This window comes from Bison bison, unplaced genomic scaffold (genome assembly GCF_000754665.1).
Source record: "Bison bison bison isolate TAMUID 2011002044 unplaced genomic scaffold, Bison_UMD1.0 scf7180017864480, whole genome shotgun sequence".
In the NCBI taxonomy this organism is placed as follows: Eukaryota; Metazoa; Chordata; class Mammalia; order Artiodactyla; family Bovidae; genus Bison; species Bison bison.
Window position 1 is genome coordinate 3,727,923 of NW_011495040.1, and position 22,224 is coordinate 3,750,146.

Consider the following 22,224-nt stretch of genomic DNA (forward strand, 5'->3'; position numbering starts at 1 on the left):
TGCTAAGCAACCAAGAATATCCTTCAGAGACCATGTTAAGAATTGAGGTCTTTATTCTAGAAACAGTCGGATTCGTGTTTTTGAAAGATTAGAGGGTAATTGGAGAGAAGGGCAATAGAACAGAAGCAGAGAAAGGGTAGGAGGTGATTAGAGTATCCAAGAGAAAGGTCCTTGTCTAATGTTTGGGGCAAATGAAAGCAGGACTTGCACTGGAAGCAGAAAAGGGATGGCAGTTGAGAGGAGTGGGGAGAGTTGAAGCAACCATGAAGGAAACTCTTTAGGAAAGTCCTAATCTTGTAATGATTCAGGGTCTGTTTCTTCTTTTTAATGAAAATGGTTGAAACATATACATCCCATCTTTTGAGAAGTTCTATTTAGAAGCTTTCAAATACTTAGTTTCATTTTGTTTTTGGCAAATTCTATGTGTCTCTAGTGATTTCCCTATGAAGGCAGGAGTGGATGAATTGGGAGGTGAGATCGAGGATAAATTCTTCTTTATCATTTGGTCTGTACCTTTGTTGTCATGTGATGGTAATACCTTATCATTTAGAAATAAAACACATAATATATTTCAAAAGATCCTTTTGATTTTTAAAGTACTTACAGGGCATGAGGTGCTAACTTCTGAATGGAATATCTCAACCTTTGAAGAAGCTCTAACTCTTGCAGAATTGCTTAGATTTTTAGGAAAAAGTAATTAAGCTATAGATGGTTCAAGAGGCCCATTCTGCCTTATTTATTCATTCTGCACTGAATGGACTGAATCTACTTGTCTGATTCATCCTTGAAGTGTAAGTAGAAACAGATTAGTTTAGTGATGGAGGTCCCTGGTTTGGAGTTAGCCCACCTGGGTTTCCAATTCTGACTCTATTACCAGTTCTATGACTTTAAAAAAGTTCCTTAATGTTTCTGAGTCTCAGAGAAATTTCCTGGAACACTGGTGGTATTAGTGTGTGTGTGTGTGTGTGAATCTGGGTGGGGCATCCTTCCAGGGCTTTCAGAGAGAAGAGCACATGGCAAGGTGCCTGGAGCCTTGTGGCTGATAGGATACCATACAATAAATGGTAGTTGATTATTAAAATTTTTAACAAAATCACTATGGGAACATCTCCTTATTAAGTCTCCTCTGCTCCAGGCTAAACACATTAAACATTTCATGTGGATAATTCAAAGAGCCCACCGTGTTTATACTGTTTTCTTTGACTTCAGAGAAGAAATGAGTTTGGCAATTCTTTCCTCTCCCCGTGGGAGACTCAACGCCTTTGGTGGGTGTACGGGGCTGGCGGGCCTCCCTCTGGCTGAGAACTGAGCCCACCGAGCTGGCTGTCCTGCTCACCCACCAAGCATCTGCTGAGGGGTCCTGTGGCCCCTGGCAGGGCCCCCTGCAAGGCCAGAGCTGGAGAGAACTGGAGAGGATTCTGACAGACGAGACCTTCCGGGACTACCCTCTGCACCTCCCCACCCCTCGCCCCAAGGCCCTGGCCATCTTGCTTTGCTCCTTCGATCACTACCCCCTACTAGTTCCCTGACCTGTACGGTCCCCTTCTTCTTCTCTGCCACCTGTTGCCTCTGATAGGTTTTCTCTCTTCCTGTTTAACTACAGAACAGATGGCAGGGGGCCTTAGAAGAGGTTCCATGCATCATGGCCCCAAGCCAAACCCCAGTCCTTTCAGAGTTCCTGAGGCTGGAGGTGGCCGGTTATAGAGATGGTAACCCCATGGGCTGTGAAGGCTCAGTTCTTCCATTTCCTCTTTCCTCCTCCTCTCTCCATCCCTCCTTCTTTCTTTCCTTCTTCCCTCTCTTTCTCTCTCCATTTCTTCATTCTCCTCTTCCTTCTTCCTTCCTTCCCTCCTTCCCATCTTCTTTCTTTCCCACCTCTGCCTCTGTGAGGAAAGGCAAATATATATCTTGGTGGTGATGATGGAGAGATGGCTGAAAGATTCTCTGGAGAGAAAAAACAGATACTTGCATCTCCCAAGAACTTTAGCCCGGGAGCTGGGAAGGGAGCCTGGGAGTGAAAACAAGAATGGGTCTCTCCAAAGGTGGGAAGCAAGAAGGGGTGGTGGATGTCATCCATGGAGGCCCCTTGGCAGTGATGTGGCCATGAGAGAAGGTAGGAGAATGACTCTAAAGTTTATGTTTCTGCCTCTCTCTTCCATCCAGTCACCAGAGGCCCTCACAGCCCCCAGCCCTGCAATGACAACCTAAGAGAAGAGAGACGAGGTTGTCCCCACGGTGGTGGGTCTGCAGTTACAAGCAGGAGGGGAGGGACATGCCCAAGCTGGTGGGGAAGGAGACAGGGAGGGGGCAGTGTTGTCAGTCAGCTGGAGGGACAGTCATAGGGTCCAGGCTGCACCCACAATGGGGTTGTCGGGGACCCCACCTACGCAACACCTTCATACGCATATGCATTTACACATATGGGGGTGTGTACTTTGCACCCCAAACTGTATCTACACACAGAATGGATGAGTGGGTTTTAATGTTGCCACTACCAGGTTGCTGCTGACAACAAGAAAATGAATCTCACAGCAAGCTTCTGCTTAAACGTTAAATGTTAGTCTCTCAGTCATGCCCGACTCTTTGTGACCCCATGGACTGTAGCCTGACCGGCTCCTCTGTCCATGGGGATTTTCCAGGCAAGAATTCTGGAGAGAGTTGCCATTCCCTTCTCTAGGGGATCTTTCTGACCCAGGGATCGAATCCATGTCTCCTATGTCTCTGGCATGGCAGGCAGATTCTTTACCGTCTGAACCACCTGGCTCACCTTTTCAATGAGTTCGTCCCCCACAAATCTCCTTAAAATGCCCCCTCTCCCACCTTCTGAGTCCCTGCCCATCTCCCTTCTTTAGCTGTTTCCTCACAGTCCTAATTAATATCTACTCTGCTTCTCTCTCTTTCTCCCCCAGCTAGAATTTAAGGCCCTAGAGGATAGAGACATTGTTTTATTCATTGCTACAACTTCAGCTCTAAAAATAATGCCTGGGGAATTCCCTAGGTGGTCCAGTGGTTAGGACTCAGCACCTTTACTCACAGGGCTTAGGTACAATCCCTGGTTGGGGAACTAAGATCCTTCAAGCCTTGTGGTGTGGCCAAAAAAAAAAGGGGGGGGCAGTAAATAAAAATTAAAATGATGTCTCACTTGTAGTAGGTGCTCAGTAAATATTTTTTGAAAGAAAGAAGGAAGAGGGGAGGAACAGGGGAAGGAAGAAGCAAAAGAAGAAGAGAAGATGAGTGGGCAGGAGAGATGGAAGAAAAGAAATACAGACTGTGGTCAAAGCGCAGAGGTGTCTGTCTGGCCCTGGGCTATCTTTTATGGTTCCCAGCATATAATTCTGCATTGAGGACAGCTCAGATTATCCCTAGCAGAGGCATGAAGGACCCTGGGGACTGGGCTTGAGCTGATCAGGAGCCCCCTGGAGGCAGGTTTTCTGATACTACCAGATGATGCCTCCTCCATGGCCTGGAAAGATGGTCCATACATTATTGAATGTAAGCTTCATAGCATCACTGTGAGAAGAGTGCTGTTAATATCCCAGTGTTAGAGAAAAGTAAGGTCAGTAGAGGTCAGATGACTCATTTGTCCGAAGTCACAGAGATGGTTGGTGGGGGCTCTGAGCTTTGACCCACATTTGATGGATCCGAAGGCTTCTCCCTTCCTGCCATGCCATGGGTGCTCTCACTTGGCCTCCTGAGAAGTAGCCCATCCTGAAAACCTCTGCCTCTTCCCTGCCAAATGTCAAATACTCTGTCCCCTGGTTTCTGATCAGTCCATTCCCACAAAGGCACCAGCTGCTGCTAACAGCTGAGCTGTTACTCTCAGAGCAGTGAATAAGACAGCCCTGTAGTGCTTGAGAGTCCCTTGGACTGCAAGGAGATCCAATCAGTCCATTCTGAAGGAGATCAGTCCTGGATTTCTTTGGAAGGAATGATGCTAAAGCTTAAACTCCAGTACTTTGGCCACCTCATGCGAAGAGTTGACTCATTGGAAAAGACTCTGATGCTGGGAGGGATTGGGGGCAGGAGGAGAAGGGGACAACAGAGGATGAGATGGCTGGATGGCATCACTGACTCGATGGATGTGAGTCTGAGTGAACTCCGGGAGTTGGTGATGGACAGGGAGGCCTGGCGTGCCGCAATTCATGGGGTTGCAAAGAGTTGGATACGACTGAGCGACTGAACTGAACTGAACTGTACTGTAGTGCTTTTGCTGGCCTGCTTCAAGCAGGAAAACAGATGGAAACTAGTAATCCGTCTGCCAATGCAGGAGACGCAAGAGATGCGGGTTCAGCCCCTGAGTCAGAAGATCCCCTGGCGAGGGGTGATGGCAACCCACTCCAGTATTCTTGCCTGGAGTATCCCACAGACAGAGGAGCCTGTGGGCTATTGTCCGTGGGGTCACATGCCTGAGTGACTGAGCACCCACATACACAGTAATCATAGTACAGAGCCCAGAGTGTAGTAGGAACCCAAGAAGTTCCTGAAGCTGTTGTAACTGATTCTGAGTTGTGTAGGAAACCAGGGCCCTGTATATATATATTTTTTTTAATTTTAATTTTTTAAAATTGAAGTATAGCTGATTTACAGTATTTCAGGTGTACAGTAGAGTGATTTAGTCATTATGTGTGTGTTCACGCTAAGTCACTTTAGTCATGTCTGACTCTTTGGAACCTCATGAACCATAGCCTGCCAGGCTCCGCTGTCCATGGGATTCCCCAGGCAAGAATACTGGAGTGAGTTGCTATTTCCTTCTCCAGGGGATCTTCCTGATCCTGGATTCCAACCTGCATCTCTTACATCTCCTGCAATGGCAGCTGGGAAGCCCCTCAGCCGTGTGTGTATGTGTGTGTGTGTGTGTGTGTGTGTATTCTCTTCCAGATTCCTTTCTATTATAGGTTATTACAAGATAGTTGAACATACTTCCCTGTGCTGTGTTGTTTGTCTATCAAGATCCTGCATTCTCCACCTCTTCTCTCTTTTATCCAGATATACTTATTGCCTCTCAGCTTTGAACAATCGTTCATAGTTGAAAAAGTTCTCTCACACACAGCATCTCATTTGGGCTTTACAATAAAGCCCATGAGGTGGCTCAATAGCCCCATTTTTCAGATGAAGAAACTGAGGCTCCCAGGCTAGTGTCGTTCCTACAGCATTACAGCCCCACTTTCTTTCTCTTCTCTTCTTTCCTCAGTCCAAAAAGAGTCATGAAACACTCTTTTGGATACAAGAAGAGGAACTATGACATATGCCTCTGTCCTTTCTGTTTTCCTTTGTGTTTCTCAGGTGCCAGGGGTGGTCTCCAGGTCATGTATGACAAGAATCATTATTTGCACAAAACAGGAAAATCTCTGCGAAGCAAGCCTGGCAGATTTCTAGCTTTCACTCTGAAGGTAGTGGAAGATGTCACAGTCCAGCCATGTGTTTCAGGACTTGGCTTGAAGTCCCATTTTTTTTCCCCCAGGAAACTCTTCCGGGGGGGGAGTGAGGATGGGAGCAGAGGGTCAGAGGGGTGTGTTGGCATGACTGGGGGCTTTGCACTTGATGTCTGTATTGCTTGAACTTTGACCTACTTTTTAATCTTATGATGTGATTGGTCCTGGATCATGATGCACATTTGTTATTCTGTAGTGATTTGTGGACCCAAGAGCTGGCAGAGAAGTAGAGTAATTGCCTTGTACAATTACTCCTGTTAATACACTGTGGCAGCTGAGAGGTGCAGGGAAGGACTAGGTATTGACTATACGTGGCAACTGACATTAACACGTACAGAGCATGTTGGGGCTGCCTGTATGCAACCAGCTTCTGGACTTCTCGCTCCACCCAGAAATCCAATCCAATAGAACTTGTCTTCTCTCCCTTAACACCTTCTCTTCTTTTAGTGTTTTTTAAAAATATGTATTTATTTATTTGGTTGTGCTGGGTTCTAGCTGCAGCTCTCAAGATCTTTGATCTCCATTGCCGTGTTTAGAAGCCTTTAGTTGTGCCATGTGAACTCCTAGTCATGGCATGTGGGAGCTAGTTCCCTGACCCGGGATCGAACCCAGGCCCCCTGCATTGGGAGCATGGAGAATTGGACACCCACCTGGGTTGCCCCACCGTCTCTCTTTTCTGATTCCTGTTGCACCCTCCACCTAGGAAATCATCCTAGGAACTGGGGCATCATTTCATCTCTGGATCTCCCTCACTCCATTCAAGCTATTACCAAGTCCTGTAATTTCACCTCCTAAATATCTCACAAATCCACCGTAACCTTTCTTTGTCACCTGAGTTCAGGCCACCACCCTGCTGTAAGTATACGCGATATTCTTTCTTTTTTTATGGAAGAATTGTTGATTTACAATATTGTGTTAGTTTCAGGTGTAACAGCACAGCGATTCAATTATACACACTATCCATACTTTAGATTTTCTTCCCTTATAGTCTATTACAAAAATATTGAGTATAGTTCCTTGTGCTATGAAATTACAGCAATATTCTTATCTCACTACTTCTGCAAGTGTCCCTTTAGCCAATCCATCACACAATTGCCATTAACTAAAACCTAGAGATGATGCTCTGATGTTCTTGCTCAAAGCCTTGCAATGTTACCCTGTTGTCTAGATAAAAAATTCCAACACATCATGGTAGACAAGGCTTCCCAGAAGCTGCTTCCTGTTAACAACTATTCTTTCATCACTTCCGGCCATTACTCAATGCCTGAGAACCATGAAACTGAGCTGCCATGGTTTCCATTCTTCTGTTCACAGAAACGTTGTGAGCAGGAAAGTCCCCCTCTCATGCCACTCTCTTCATCTGGCTACTTTTAATGTGTCTTTTAAGACTCAACTCGTGTTCCATCATCTTCCTCTCCCGAGGATGGGGCTATCCACGGCTACCCTGGGTAACCATGGGTTCTCTCGGATGGCTGCATCACTGCTTTCATCACACACTTGTATAACCACCTGTTCTGTGTGTGTCTCCTCTACCAGAAGGAGACATATCTACCAGAAGGGGCCATATCTTATTCATCTTGGTATTCCAAATGTGTGATATATAGTAGATGCTCAATAAATGTTCCCTCTATAACTGACCAAAAAGTTTGAGTTGGTACAGCAGATCTGTATGCCACCAACTGGCATGCAATATTGCAGCATAAAATAATTTCACTTATTTCCCTTCATTTTATCATTGCATGGACAAGGGATAAGCAGGCCACACAATGCCCATTATAGATGAGAGATTGAGTTTCAGGGAACCTAAGTGGTATACCCAGTGTCAAACGTCTTTTACATGGTAGAGCTCTCTCTCTCAAACCTATATGTTTTGGCTTGTGACCCAGGCATTTATCTCTGATAGATATCCATCTTGACTTTGGTTGGTTTTTGTCTAAGTGTTGGGGGTGCACTTCATGGAGAGCAGATATTTTGTCCACTGTTCTTCCAATGCCTAGAACCCATGGTAGGTACTTTATATACATTTGTTGAATTAACTAATTAATCAGAATTAATTAATTCATTTGTTTAGTTAATTAATCAAACAGTCTCAAGTCAGGTTTTGTTGGTTGGGGTGAAGAAGCCAGGCATTTGAGAGTTTGATAATGAAGTATAAAAGAGATATTAAACTATCCCTCAGTTCTAGAGATAGCAGGTAGAGAGAGATCACTTTTTCTCCTAAACTCAGATAATAGGATGTCTCTAGGGTCTCTCAGGGCTGAAACCCCTGACACTTCAGTCTCCCTGAGCAGGTGAAAGGAAACATTAGCAGTCAGCCCGCTTCTACCACTCCAGGTTCTTGGAAAGGAATTATCCCCTGTGACTGTCAGGACTGGGCTCGAGCTTACTGCCTTCCAAGAATGTGACTGATGGCAAATTCAAGTTCAAAAGAAGATTGGATTTCAAGGCAACTGGAAGCTATTCAGTCAAAGCCAAGTTTTACAGGGAGAGTTTCCTCCTGTCTCTTCTCTTCTCCTCCTCCCTTCAGGGCAGCACAGGACTTGTTGAGACCTGTAAAAAAGAATCGACAGTGCTCGACTGTTTCCCTAATTGAGAAAAGGAGAGACAGAAAACCAGGCTCTGGACTCATTCAGAAACCCAGGGAAGATGCAAGTAATGTGTCTCCCCAGGCGCCCTGGGGAGATGGCTGCGGGTATGCTCAGTCATTTCAAGTGTCCAGCTGTTTGCGACCCCAGGGACTGCAGCCCAGCAGGCTCCTATGTCCATGGGCTCCTATGTCCATGTCTCTTGGCAAGAATACTGGAGTGGGTTGCCATACCCTCCTCCAGGGGATCTTCCCAACCCATGGATCAAACCTGTGTCTCCTGTGTCTTCTGCATCTGATTCTTTACTGCTGAGACACCACTGAAGCCCTGAGACAGCTACTTGGATTGAGTCCAACATGGTGGCCGGTGGGTGCCTAGGCTGGACTTAAGAACCCTGTCCAGCATTCAGCATCCTCTCTCAGGAAGAGAAAACTTCCCCATGCTCTCTGTTGAGTATAATGGAAAAAGAAGGGGGCACTAAGAACACATTGAAATCTTACTTGTGTGCAGAACTTTTCCAGTCTCCTATCCCAGCAACTTGGCAAAGCAATTATACATGGTGCCATCAACGTTTTGCAGACAAGAAATCTGGGACCAGGAGAGGTGAAAGGACCCAGTTATGGTCACACAGCCAGCAGATGGTGGTGCAGGCTTAAAACCAGACCCTTGATGGAGACAGCCACCAATGCCTGAGCTCCTCCTCTGTGCCTGGCACACGTTCTAGCACATTCATGTATTATGCATTTCATCCTCACAGCAACACTATGAAGTAGATGATATTTTTATTCTCATTTCATAGAAAAGGAAACAGAAACACAGAAACATTAAATGAATGCCATTAATAGTGGAACCAGCGGAGAAGGCAATGGCAACACACTCCAGTACTCTTGCCTGGAAAATCCCATGGATGGAGGAGCCTGGTAGGCTGCAGTCCATGAGGTCACTAAGAGTTGGACACGACTGAGCGACTTCACTTTCACTTTTCACTTTCACTCATTGGAGAAGGAAATGGCAACCCACTCCAGTGTTCTTGCCTGGACAATCCCAGGGACGGGGGAGCCTGGTGGGCTGCCGTCTATGGGGTCTCATGGAGTCGGACACGACTGACGCAACAGCAGCAGCCGCAGCAGCAGCAGTGGAACCAGAATCTATTTTTTTGAGCATGGGCAGTCTGGCTCTAGAATCAGTTATATGACCAGTTGTTGTTGTTTAGTCACTAAGTCATGTCCAACTCTTTTAAGACCCCATGTACTGTACCCCACCAGGCTCCTCTGTCCATGGGATCGAACCCACATCTCCACATCTGCATTGGCAGGGGGGTTCTTTACCACTGAGCCACCTGGGAAGCCCCTATATAACCACTGGTGGTTCAGTGGTAGAGAATCCACCTGCAATGCAGGAGACACAGCCTGGGGTGGGTAGACCCCCTGGAGGAGGAAGTGCAACCCACTCCAGTATTCTTGCCTGGGAAATCTCATGGACAGAGGAACCTGGCAGGCGACAGTCCCTGGGGTAGCAAAAGAGTTGGACACAATTTAGCAACTAAACAACAATATAATCACTACTTGATTGTGAATTTCCAAGTTCAGAAGACAATCTGGCTTTGAGGGAGATTCCCATGTTTGAATGTTCTCTGAAGATGTGGTCACAATCATAGCCTTCTTGATCCTCAGCAAATCCTTACCAAGGCAGCTGCTACACTTGCCGGGGGAGGGTCCCACACAGAAGGCATCAAACACACAAACGCAAGACCCAGGGCATAAAGATCAGAGAGTAGGTTGACAAGTAGAAATCAAAGGAATAGAGTTATCGGAGAGCAGAGCAAGGAAGGACATACAAAGCTCACATGGCCAGTCAACCACCAAGAAGTCTGGAGGAGAAAAAGACACAAGTCAGGGGCAATGGAAACACATATTCGATTGTCTTGTTGATTTCAGATGGAACTTTATTGAATGTTTATTTTGCACACCATCCTGTCACACAACTTCTAGTAAACCTCACAACAATGCTATGAAGACACTGAGCTCTGAGAGACTGAGTTGCCACCCACTGGTTCTGCTGGAGTGTTACTTGACTTCCTCGGGTCAACAAAAGATGAACTAAATTCTAAACCATTGTTATAACTTCCCAAGTTTTCCTCTATTCATGGCCCTCATGAGTCCATTCCATGAAGAATCTATAGTGATTTAGCATTCAAGACTCTCCAGGAGTCAAAGGAACATAACATATGGCATCCCTGTTTACTGGGAGCTGGCAAATTCATCCAGGCAAGACTCCCCTCAAGTTCATCTTTACATCCAGCTGTCAACAGTGGGGAAAATGATACTTTGTTTAAATAGCAAAGAAGAATGTTCTAGGCATGGAAAACTCTAGATATGAAGCACAAAAACAAAACAAAACACAACAAACAAATAAACAAATGGAAGTCACTTTTCATTCCCTCATTAGCACTGACTTTAAAACATCTATTAATAGTAATAAAACAAGTTTACTTAAAATGTATCCCTCATTATGAAATAAGGAAAAACATACACTGTTCAAGAGCCTAGCAGAGAAGTGGGGACATGCCTTTGCATAAAAGTGATACCATCCTCTAACCGCTGAGTTAATTAAACTTAATTTTATTTATAAATTCTTCCCCTGGCCTTTCTCTTGTTTGGGTTCTCCTCCTGTCTAAACTCATCCAGTTCTCTCCCATTCACTTGCTGGTCAGTTTTTCTCCTTTCTCGAAGCTCCTTTGGATCTTCTAGAGAAAATATTCTCTTATTCTTCTCAAGTCCACTCCCAGGAGAAACTGCTTAAAGAAGTAAACAGAACCCATCCAACCCATCTTGTTTCCCAAGATGTTACATGATGAGAGAAAACAAGAATTCACATTGGACTTCCTTGGTGGTCCAGTGGTTAAGACTCCAGCTTCCACTGCAGGGGGCTCAGGTTCAATCCCTGGTCAGGGAAGTTTTGCATGCCATGTGGTGTGGCCAAAAAAAAAAGAAAGAAAGAAAGAAAGAAATCACACGGTAAATGCTGTACACCTGAGCTTCCATAACTTTCTCTGTTCACAGAACCCTCAGTGTCTTAGCCATTTTTTCAAGGTGCCCTTAAGCCAGAAGAAATACCAACAATTCCATTTATTAAGTAATTAAGCAATTAGGTCCAAACAACTTAATAAGTACTTACGGCTTAATAATTTAGTAGCCACTTGCAAAATTAACACTCAAAAGACAAAAAGAAAAAATAGTGTTTGCATTTCATTACTAAATAATTACAATTCTCTGCACAACATTTCAGACCTTGGAATCAGGTTGGTTGAACACAATACTGCCACCCTTATTTCCTGTTCCAAACTGATTGTCTTGTGGGACATTGTAAAAGAAAAATCACAGCAACTATACAAATAGATCATCCAAAGTAATGCAGCACAATCTAACATGGACACCGCAATACCTTGAGCTAGCACTTTGCATGCATTTGGACAGATGGTTCTCTGAGAAAATCTAAAACATCAGCAGCACCCTGTGAACTTGGTGCCATGCCCTGGGTCCCTCGGCACACAGTTTGGGAACCACATGCCTGCATGCTCAATCACTCAGTTGTGTCCCACTCTTTGTGTTCCGTGGACTATAGCCCTCCAGGCTCCTCTGTCCACGAGATTTCCCAGGCAAGAATACCAGAGTGGGTTGCCATTTCCTTCTCCAAAGATCCTCCCAACCCAGGGATTGAACCCACATCTCCTGCATTGGCAGGTGGATTCTTTACCACTAAGCTGCCTGGGAACACCAGTTATGAACAATAAATGCCATGAGAAATCAAAGGAGGAACAGAATATGTCCCACAAAAATGGTTCACAGACTGCAAGTCACAGCCCAAGGGTTAGGGCCTGGCTCACCCTCCCTGGCTGGAAACCCTCCTTCATCTTCCTCCCCTGGCTGAATTCTTACCAATTTATCCTCTCAACCAGATTGACAGCTCTGAGGGCAGGGACTGTCTCTATTTTCATCTTCCATACCAAGGAGCATAGAGCTTTCTGCAGAATGTTCTTTCTGTTAAGTATTGGCATATTGACACACCCCTTTGCTGGAAGACTAATCTCTGGGCTTTTGCAGATTAGTGGCACAACCAAAGTGATAAAGGGAGTGTCCAGGATTTCAGCGCCAGGCCAGATGCTGAGTATGAGCATTCATTCCTGCTACACACTCCCAGGGGCTTCCCAGGTAGCTCAGCAGTAAATAATCTGCCTGCCTATGCAGGAGATGGGTGTTCAATTCTGGGTTGGAAAAATCCTATGGAGAAGGAAATGGCAACCCACTCCAGTATTTTTGTCTGGAGAATCCCATGGACAGAGGAGCCTGGAAGGCTACAGTCCATGGGGGTCACAAAGAGTCGGACAGGACTTAGTGACTAAACAACACACTCCCAGATGGCTAGTTTGACGGAAAGAGTTGATGAGGGAATTCAGCCCTGTGTTGTTTTCGAGAACAGCCTTCTAGAGAGTGCCAAGAAGGCTCCTGTCCAGATCTCTTATCGGCTACATCTCCAAAGTTTTACCAGGAGGGCCAATCTTGGGGAAATGCAGCTGCTGCCAGCCAAGCCTCCCGAACACACCTCTGTTCCCATGAAGCAGCCCAGATGTGACAGCAGCTCATCAGAGAGCTGTTTATGTCTTTCTTATTTACAGTGTAAACAGCAGTTAGGCTACAGCTTTGGAAGGCCTCCGACTATTTGTTTGGGTAAATCCACGGCCCTGGATGTGGTTTCCATGCAAGATCTCAGGCCATTAAGACACAGGAGGTTTTGCACAGTGGCTTCTGGATTGTTCTTCTTGGCCAGCCATCACAAGAAGAAGCCTCCATTGCTCCTGAATTGAACCTGTCTATTTGCGTTACTCCTATACAGATTCTCCCAGGAATAAAGATGGGGCTTGCTTTCTGTACCTTCTCATGCACCGCACAATTTCAAATAACAAATCTCTCGAGACATCGCTTAATAACAGAGTTCACTGGATAAAAAGCAAAGTCGGCAATAGCAAATGAACTCTTCATCACCAAGGGCTGCAGCGCTGTCTACACCTGCAGCCATGCAACCAAAACATCCCTGTTCCTGATAAATAAATGTATCACTGGAATTTACTGGCTTCAGTATAAATAGCGGTAGGTTTGTAATTGGTGCTATATTTTCCTTTGAGGAAGAGCTGAATTCTAGCAAAATGAACACACAAAGGATTCTGTCTCAAGAGAAGCCTATTGTCTTCCTGTTAATTCCCTTCGTAAAACTGAAAATGATTTCTTTGCTTTTCACCATCTGTTAAAATTCTGGGCTTACAAAGTAGCAATCAAGAGACATTTCAATTCCTTCTAGGTATTTTGTACTCAATTAGAGTAAATTACCACCAATAGGATAGTCATGCTTCATGATTCAACCACCCAGGTTTCTTGCAGGGCCCCTTGCCCCAGAAAAAAACTCACACTTTTCCTTTAAATGTGCCTTTGCTAGTAAAAACTAAAACATTGATTGTGATGACTAGGCGACAGTCCCAGAGAGGTTAGTAAGAAAAGTAAGTCTAGGTAAAATTTGGAAGTTTTCTCCAAATTCTTTTTGCTATTAACCAATACTGAAGCAAATTCTGACTTTTGTTTTCCTCCAGGGTGGAGTAAGGGTCTCTTAACTCACCCTTGACGTTAACACTTCCTTAAGTCAAAGCCTTTTCTATGACTGTTTGTGGTGACTGATGTCTTCATCCAAGCTGGGTATTACAAACAAATATCTAGGGGCTTCCTTGGTGGTTCAGTGGTAAAGAATCCACCTGCCAGTGCAAAAGACATGGATTTGATCCCTGGTGCAGGGTGATCCCACTTGCTGCAGAGCAACTAGCCTGTGCGCCACAACTATTGGCCTGTGCTCTAGAGCCCAGGAGCTGCAACTGCTGAGCCCACGTGCCACAACTGCTGAAGCCCAAACACTCTAGAGCCCGTGCTCTGCAACAAGAGAAGCCACTGTAATGAGAAGGCCATGCATTGCAACTAGATGGCAGCCACCTGCTCGCCATAACTAATGAAGGCCCATGCAGAAACAAAGACCCAGCACAGTCAAAATAAATGAATAAAATAAAATTTTCAAAAATCTGAAAATTATTTTTGAAACAACAACAACAAACACTCTGGTTTTTGTTTCATAGTCTAGTTTTCTGCTTTCAATGAACTCCTCCCTCCTCCCCACTGGAACATGGACTCCATGAAGGCAGAGGTGTTACCTATGTCCCTCTGGTTTATCCCAAGTGCCTCAGAGGAGGGCTGTGCACCCAGTGCATGCTCAGGAGAGATTGTCTGAGGAGAAGAAGGAAGGAAGCCGTAACTGGGAGTTACATTGTGAGACTGATGAGGGGATAGATTGAACCCACTGGCGCTTGGCTCAGAGCAGGGCTCCATCAATGTCCTTCTCTTTCCCTCTCCTCTCTGGCACTCTCTTAAAGACCTCCATCCTATTTGCCAGACCAGTCCTTATTCCAGTCACCATAGCTCTGATTAAATACCACGGTGACTGGACTAGTTTTCTGGAGTTGCTACAGAAAACCACTTCAATCTGGGGGCTGCAAACAACAGAATTTTATTCTCTCTGGGCACCAGAAGTCTGAAATCAAGATGGTGGCAGAGCTGTACTCCCTCCAAAAACTCTATGGACAAATCATTCGTTGTCTCTTTGGGGTTCTGGTGGTTCTTGGCAGTCCCGATTCCCTTGGCTGGTGGTGGCATCACTCCAATCTCTGGCTCTGTCCTCACTTTGCCTTCCCTTCTTATAAGGACACCTGGTGTTAGATTTAAGACTCACCCTCAATCCAGGATGATCTCACTTTTAAATCCCTTTAACTTAATAATATCTGAAGAGAACTTTTTCCCAAATAAAGTCACACACACAGGTTCTGGAGCTTCCCAGGTGGCTACGTGGTAAAGAGTCCACCTGCCAATGCAGGAGACACAGGAAATGTGCATTTGATCCCTGGGTCAGGAAGAGCCCCTGAGAAGGAAATGGCAACCCACTTCAGTATTCTTGCTTGGAGAATTCCATGGACAGAGGAGCCTGGCAGGCTACAGTCCATGGAAATGCAAATAGTTGAACATGTCTGAGCACACACATGTTATGTTAGCAGGCAGTTATAAGCATACTTGAAGCAAATGAAAAATGCCTCAACAAAGAAATAGAAGATGAAATGAAGAACCAAATAGAAATTTTAAAACTGAAAATAAAATAACTAAAAGAAAAAAGTCACTAGGAAATGTCAACCCATTCCAGTATTCCTGCCTGGGAAATCCCATGGGACAGAGGAGCCTGGAGGGTTACAGTCCATGGGGTCACAAAGAGTTGGACACGACTTACCTATTAAAGCACCACCATCACCACAGGCTCTGCTAGATATGACTTTTAAGAGGTCACAGTTCAATCCACTATAGTAAGATCCAATAAAGGCTTACTGGTGCTGACTGCAATGAAATCATTACCTAAAGATGATCTGATGACTTTAAACATGCTAAGACCTTTAAATGTTTCAATTGCCAAGAACATCACTGGCTAGAATTGATTTTGTGGTCAAGCAAACACTGATTTTATGAGAATGTTGCTAGATCAGATCTCCCCAACTACATTTATGCCCCTGTTCATTGAGCAAAAAAAGGTCATCTTTCTACCTATTAATTTCATGGGAGAACATTTGTGACCTTGACCTTATCACCCATCACTATTGTCTAAGCTATAAGTCAACAAGGGAGCCAAGAAGAGAGCAGTGAAGGGAAGTTAACCAGAATTCTATCTCTTGGTGGACTTCCCTGGTAGTCCAGGGGTTAGGCGTCTGCCTGCCAAAGCAGGGCGCCCAAGTTCGATACCTGGTTCTGGAAGATTCCACATGCCTTGGGGCAACTGAGCCTGTGTGCCACAACTACTGAGCCTAGAGCCTGTGTTCAATAACAAGAGAAGCCATCACAATGAGTCCTCACACCCACATGAAGAGTAGCCCCGGCTTGCTGCAACTAGACAAAGCCCGAGAGCAGCAACAAAGACCCAGCACAGCCACAGATAAAATAAATAAATAAAATATATCTCAAAAAAAAAAAAAAAAAAAGAATTCTATCCCTTGGAAGCATTCATTTAACAGCTATTTATGGTATTTTTACACTGAGTAGGATGCTGCCTTGGTGGTTCTGAGGGATTCTAAGTTAAGGTAAGGTTGAGAGTGTACAACACTGTAGAAAGATCACAGAGCCATCAACAATTATTTTTTAGATATGCTTGGAGAATTTAATTAAAAGCTCATGCTTTTGTTTTATTCACAATAGTCTCATAAAAATGAAAAAACAAAAGAAACCCCAAAACAGCTTGCCAAATGCCTTGCTAAATATTAAGATACACTGCATCTACTAACCTAACAATTCAATAAGCAATCTTATCAGAAAGTGGCTTATTCTCAATGAACCAATATCAGCTCCTAGTGATCACGATCAAAAGATTAAGACTAGGGAGCTCCATGGTGGTCCAGTGGTTAGGACTCAGTACTTCAATTGCCATGGTTCTGGGTTCAATCTCTGGTTGGAGAGCTAAGATACCCACAAGCTGTGCAGCCAAAAATAAGAAGGAAAAAAAGAAAGATTGATTCTAAAATGTTGGTGATGACTGAGAGCAAAGTTGCCAGTCCAAAGTTACTAGAATGAAACTTAAAACAAAAAGACATTTACTTTGCTGCTGCCACTGCTGCTGCTAAGTCACTTCAGTCGTGTCCGACTCTGTGTGACCCCATAGACAGCAGCCCACCAGGCTCCCCCGTCCCTGGGATTCTCCAGGCAAGAACACTGGAGTGGGTTACCATTTCCTTCTCCAATGCATGAAGGTGAAAAGTGAAAGTGAAGTCGCTCCATCGTGTCAGACCCTCAGCGACCCCATGGACTGCAACCTTCCAGGCTCCTCTGTCCATGGGATTTTCCAGGCAGGAGTACTGGAGTGGGATGCCATTGCCTTCTCCAACATTTGCTCACCTCCTGTCAATTGACACTTTAACTTTCCAGGAATTCTTGAAGACTATTGATGCTCATGTGCTCAGTTGTGTCTGACTCTTTTCGAGCTTGAACGCAGCCCACCAGGTTCCTCTGTCCATGGGATTTTCCAGGCAAGAATACTGGAGTGAGTTGCCATTTCCTCCTCCAGGCGATCTTCCCGACACAGAGATTGAACCCGTGTCTCCTGCATCTCCTGCATTCGCAAGTGGATTCTTTCACCACTGAGCCTCCTGGGAAGTCGAAGATAGTGACTTTTCTTGTAAGAATTGATTCACCTGGGTGAAATAAAAAACTTTTCTGTGCAATGAATGATGAGTGGATGTGTGTGTGTGTAACTTGCTTTTGTCTTGTCTAAATTCTCACAACAAACTTATAAGACTAGGGACTGCTGTTAAGCCCACTTTATAGATGAGGAAAAGAGTTGAAACAAAACCGGGTGACAGAAATAGCCTTTTATGAAAGCTGAACATTTTAGAAGAAGCACTCTTTTTGTGAAGATAAAGTTTCTGGTGCCAGAGAATGTCACTTCATCTGGATGAGCCGCCCATGCCCATAGGGTCCCACGGCATTGCCTTGTATTGTGTAGGTGGTGACATCTGAATGGGGAGGAGTCACAGATGAATCAGGACACCATACCAGTTACCTTCATCTGAGCTCACATCTCAATCATGAAGCTATTCCTTCTTATTTAACACTCTGAAACATGAACTGAAGACACTTTTAGACAATTAATTCAGGTCAATAGGTCACATTTAAAAAATCATAAGAGAGAACTTCAAAAAACAACAAAGTGATACATAGGCCTTTCTCCAGATATAAAATACATAAACAATAGGACCTACTGTATAACACAGGGAACTATATTCACTATCTTGTAATAACCTATAATGGAAAAGAATCTGAAAAGAATATATGTATATATTCATATTTATATATTATGTATGTCCATAAGGGCTTCCCTAGTGTCTCCGAGATTAAGGAATCTGCCTGCAATGTAGGAGACCTGGGTTCAATCCCTGGGTCAGGAAGATCCCCTGGAGAAGGGATGGCAATCTGCTGCAGTATTCTTGTCCAGAGAATTCCATGAACAGAGGAGCCTGGTAAGCTACAGTCCATGGGATCGCAAAGAGCTGGACACATCTGAGCAACTAACACACACGCACTATATATCTACATAAAACTGAATCACTTTGCTCTATACCTGAAACATTGTAAAGCAACTATACTTCAATTAAAAAAAAAGCTCTGTAGAAGTGAGGCAGAGAATCAGCATTTTTAAAAAGCTTCTGACATGCTTTTAATTGTGCATAAAAAATTACCTAGGAGCTTATTAAAATATAAATGCCCATCTGTATGTCCTTTGCAGAATATCTATTTAGGTCTTCTGCCCACTTTTTCATTGTCGTTTTTGTTTTTTTTTTTTTAATTGAGCCGCATGAGTTGTTTGTATATTGTGGGAATTAATCCCTTGTCTGCTGCTTCATTTGCAGAAATTTTTTCTCATTCTGAAGTTGTTATTTTCATTTTGTTTATGGTTTCTTTTGCTATGCAAAAGCTTTTAAGTTTAATTAGATCTCGTTTCAGAGAAGGCAATGGCACCCCACTCCAATACTCTTGCCTGGAAAATCCCATGGACAGAGGAGCCTGGAGGGCTGCAGTCCATGGGGTCGCTGAGGGTGGGACACAACTGAGCGATTTCACTTTCACTTTTTACTTTCATGCATTGAAGAAGGGAATGGCAACCCACTCCAGTGTTCTTGCCTGGAGAATCCCAGGGACAGGGGAGCCTGGTGGGCTGCCATCTATGGGGTCGCACAGAGTCGGACATGACCGAAGTGACTTAGCAGACTTAGCAGATCTCATTTACTATTTTTAAAATTTTCATTATTCTAGGATATGGGTCAAAAAATATCTTGCTGTGATTTATGTCAGAGTGTTCTGCCTATATTTTCCTCTAAGACTTTTTTAGTGCCTGGTCTTATATTTACGTCTTTAATCCATTTTGAGTTTATTTTTGTGTATGATGTTAGGAAGTATTCTAATTTCATTCTTTTACTGAAGAATGTAGCTGCCCAGTTTTCCCAACACCACTTATTGAAGAGACTGTCTTTTCTTCATTGTATATTCTTGTCATAGATTAGGTGACCATAGATGTGTGGGTTTATCTCTGGGTTTTCTATCTTGTTCCCTTGATCTATATTTCTTTCTTGATTACTATAGCTTTGTAGTATAGTCTGAAGCCTGGGAGCCTGATTCTTCCAGTTCCATTTTTCTTTTTCAAGATTGCTTTGGCTATTCAGGGTCTTTTGTATTACCATACAAGTGATAAAATATTTTGTTCTAATTCTGTGAAAACTGTCATTGGTAATTTAATAGGGATTGCATTTAATCTGTAGACTGCTTTAGGTAGTATAGTCATTTTCACAATATTGACTCTTCCAATCCAAGCACATGACATATCTCTCCATCTTTTTTTTGTCATCTTTGATTTCTTTCATCAGTATCCTGTAGTTTTCTGAGTACAGATCTTTTGTCTCCTTAGGTAGGTTTATTCCTAGGTATTTTATTCTTTTTGTTGTAATGGGAAATGGAATTGTTTCCTTAATTTCTCTTTCTGATCTTTGTTGTTAGTGTATAGGAATGAAAGAGATTTCTGAGTATTAATTTTGTATCCTGAAATTTTACCAAATTTATTTTTGAGCTCTAGTAGTTTCCCAGTGGCGTCTTTAGGATTTTTTATGTATAGTATCATATCATCTGCAAAGAGTGACACTTTTACTTCTTCTTTTCCAATTTGGATTGGTCTTATTTCTTTTTCTTCTCTGATTGCTGTGATTAGGACTTCCAAAACTATGTTGAATACTAGTGGATCTAAATGGGAAAGAAATCTTAAAAAGATGGTATATATGCACATGTAGGGTTTCTCTGGTGTCTCAGCAATAAAGAATCTGCCTGCCAGTGCAGGAGAACTGAATTATATCCTGGGGCCTGGAAGATCCCCTGGAGAAGGAAATGGCAACCCACTCCAGTATTCTTGCCTGGAAAATCCCATGGACAGAGAGGCCTAGTGGGCTACAGTTCATGGGGTTGCAAAAGAGTTGGACATGACTTAGCAACTAAACAACAGCAATACATGTGTATGTATAACTGATTCACTTTGCTGTACAGAAGAAACATTGAAAAGCCACTATACTTCGATAAAAATGCTTTTTAAAATACCCAAATTCTAGGCCAGAACCTGGTCTAGAAAAGGGTCCAAGAATCTGCAATTTAACCAGCGTCTTAATGCATATATCCATTTTAACATATATCTCCTTGGGCCACATTTTAAGAAACAACAGGCAAGATGCCCCTTTTTTGGCCTATTTTAGACTAAAATTATTTCTTTGTCTTCTGTGTTTCTACGTTCAATGGGAAGATCATCCTTATTTCTAAAACATATTTAAGTAAGTAGAGTAAGAGTCATAGTAGTCAGGTGAGGCTTATTTGCAGGAACAAACTCCCGTATTTTGGAGGTTTTATACAAAGTTTATTTCTTTTATACAAATTTTATGATTTTCACACTGGGTGATTGGCTCCACAGGGTCACTTGGACCCAAGTCGATGGAAATACCACCATCTTGCAATACTGACATAGCAACAGTATGAGTGGCAGAGGGTAGAGAAGAGTGTGAAAAACTCAAAATGGGGGACTTCCTCCCTCAAACAGGAAGTGACAGAGGCACTGCTACTCACAGTCTATTGGCCAGAGTTAGTCACATGACCCTAGGGGGCTGGTGAGGGAATGAAGGGGAGCTTGGACAACCATTGGTAAACAAGACTGTCTCTTCCAAGGGATTGGAACAGTTGTTCCTTATCTCTGGCTTCTTTGATCTATTGACAAAGTATTATCTTTCTCAATCAAGCAAGCATTTATTAAACTTTAATTCCAGGATCAGCACTGTGCCAGAGAATATGGAAGTTAGGCTCCAAAAGAAATAAAAGATAGGCCTTCCAGTCTTCCAGATTCTTTAGGGAGATAACACTCACAGATAAGAAGGAATTAGTGAACAATAGACAATATTGATGGCCATATTACGTGGGCGGCTCTGATGCTTAGAAAAAGTGTAATCAAGAGGATGGTCAGGGAAGGTTTAATCCAGGACTTGGAACCTGGACTAGGACTTGAAGGATGTTGTTGTTTAGTCACTAAGTCATGTCTGACTCTTTCGTATCACCAGGCTTCTCTGTCCATGGGATTTCCCAGACAAGAATACTGGAGTGGGTTGCTACTTCCTTCTCTAGCGGATCTTTCTGACCCAGGAATTAAATCCACATCTCCTGCATTGGCAGGTGGATTCTTTACCACTGAGCCACCAGAGAAGCCCCTTGAAGGATGTTTAGGCAACAGCTTAGAGGTCTGGGAAGAACTGAAGATAAATCCTCAGAGAGGAGGAAGGTGTTAGATGTCCACAGAGCTCTGAGCTACTCCTGAGCTTATTTTGGTTTCAATTAAAGCCCATATCTCACTGAATTCAGTGAGTATAGGCCAGTTGGTATAGGTCAATTGTTGGCAAAATGTAAATTCTAAGCAGTGGCTTATAAGTGGACTGGCTCACACCTGTTCCCCCACTGAAGAGAGGAATGCCTGGATACAGTCTTTGGACCTGGAGAAGCTACAGAAAGGAACAACCTGGAACAGTCTTTCCAACATCCCCCAAATGGTGCTGTCTTCTCTGGGGACCATAAGAGGCCCTGAGTGCTTGGGGTTCACACTGTCACATACGATGTGAAGCCATCCATTGAGATTCCAAGGCCTCCTGTGTGCCATGTGGCTGCTGCCACCACCACTATCTTTCTGGTTTCAAGAACAGCAGTATCAGCGTCCTCCAAGTTTTCTCACCAAAGGTAGGACTCAGACAGCCCAATAAATCAGCAGAAAAATAATAAATAGATGCTCTCACTGGCCCTCCAGAGGAGCCTTGCACAATCCCCGCCCCCCTTCACCTGTGCTCCTGTCACCACTCTCGCCTGGGATCAGAGAAACTTAGAGGGTGTTGGGCACCTCCATCCCAGGAGACAATGAGCCAAGTCTCTGAGAGCATGAGCAAGGTGCTGGAGGCAGTGCCTGCGGTTGGGGCCGGCCGGGAAGATTGGATCTGTGTGGCTGTGTTGAAACTGAGTCTCGTGCTG